Source organism: Vigna umbellata, chromosome 2 (genome assembly GCF_029865625.1).
Source record: "Vigna umbellata cultivar VRB3 chromosome 2, Vumbellata_1.0, whole genome shotgun sequence".
In the NCBI taxonomy this organism is placed as follows: domain Eukaryota; kingdom Viridiplantae; phylum Streptophyta; class Magnoliopsida; order Fabales; family Fabaceae; genus Vigna; species Vigna umbellata.
This window is the reverse complement of record NC_142166.1, coordinates 42,087,655-42,089,419: the sequence shown is the minus strand read 5'-3', so window position 1 is coordinate 42,089,419 and position 1,765 is coordinate 42,087,655.

Genomic DNA, 1,765 nt, shown 5'->3' with positions numbered 1-1,765 from the left:
ATCTGAAGTATGATTTTCTGATGTTCTGATGTATCTGAACTTTGATACTTTGTAATGATTTTCGGATTCTATTTTCTGATTTTTTTTTCCATTTGTTATATGCTCTGTAATGAAGAACATTGATTCTTTCATCCCACTGGCTTTTGTTATATGCTTTGTAATGTATGTATCTGAACTTTGATGCTCTGTAATGAATCCTGGAGTGATTTTCTGAACAGGTTTGAGGAAAAGGACCCAGCAGGTTCAGTAGTTTTTTGATTTTTTTTTTATTGAAATTTTCTAAGATACGGTCTCGGTTCAAAAGAGGACCGAGGCAAAAATCGATCTCTTTTTGACTCAGTTCACAACCGAGGCATTAAACTTATTCTTTTTATCTCGTCTCTATATGCCTCGGTTGCAGAAGCGTGCCTATAAGCGAAATTAACCGGTGTCATTTCCCTTTATCCTACTAGTGATCATTTTTACTTCTACTAAAATTTTGTAATGATTTTTTATTTATATTTTAATTTTGTTTCAAATTTGATTAATATTTTGTATTTCTTATCGAACTATTTGATAAAAGAAGAAATATTGACAAATACCAAATAATCTACTAGTATTTGATAAGTAAGAATTGTACTTATAGAAAATATATAGATTAACCCATTATTAAGTGTTTAAACATTTAATTGCATTTCATTCATAACTAGATGGACATTTTGATTATTGAATAAAAATTCATTCACATTCCACTTTTAAAGATATAAAATTTCTTAAATCATTTAAGTATATCACTTTACAAACTTTCTAAATCTAATCACGTTAATCAAATTTCTAGTAAATTTTTCATCCTTGTCTCAATTATCTTTAATTACAATTGTTTTGATTCACGTCTCTCAAGTAACATCATTAGGATAAATGATCATTCATTAGAGATCTTGTTCGTTTTTTAGTCTGAAACTCTGTTACGATACTTTTTTATTAAAAGATGTCTCGAATGGTGGAAGGAAGAAAAATATTTAAATTGTGCTTCACCTTAATTCCTAAAATAGTAGGAACATAAATTATCTTACCGAGATCTTAAGTAAAAACTTGTGGACAATTTGCAAGATCTGGTGCTTTTGAGAGCTCTTATTGTCTAGAAAGGGACTCCTTACTGTTGAGGAGTGAAAATACACCGGCAAAGACTCTCTAATGTTCAAGTCAATAAGAGTCCCTCTCTAGACGGTAAGAGCTCTCAAAACCATTGTTAGATTTTGCCACCTGTTTGCAAGTCTATGCTCAAGATCTTGGTAAGATCATTTGGTACCTATCGTGGGCTGATAATATTACATTCAGCTCTTAGAACTGATAATGGAACATTTGATTCCTTAAGTTCTCCATTGGGGATGATCAATGTTCCCCTTAGACCTAATGTGGGTCATGTGTTCCTACCACACCTACTAATCTTAAATCACTTAGGAGTCGAGCTAAAGCACAATTTAAAGACTCATTCCTCCTTTCACCCTTTGAGACATCTTTTAAAGACAATATGTGACGAAGTTCTAGATTTCAAAGTGTATAATAACTCGGATGAATGGTGATTGACTCGAACAATGTCATTTGACAAACTTGAGATCAAAACAACAACAATTCCATTCTTCACTTTTCTTTACTTTTTTTTCTATTTTAACTCTCTAATTCAATTGGTATTTTTGTATATGTTGAAATTTGCTAATTCTCTTATTCGAGGAGAGTAGTGAGAATGTTCTGGTGATCAAACAAACTCTTGATGTTTACCGTAGAT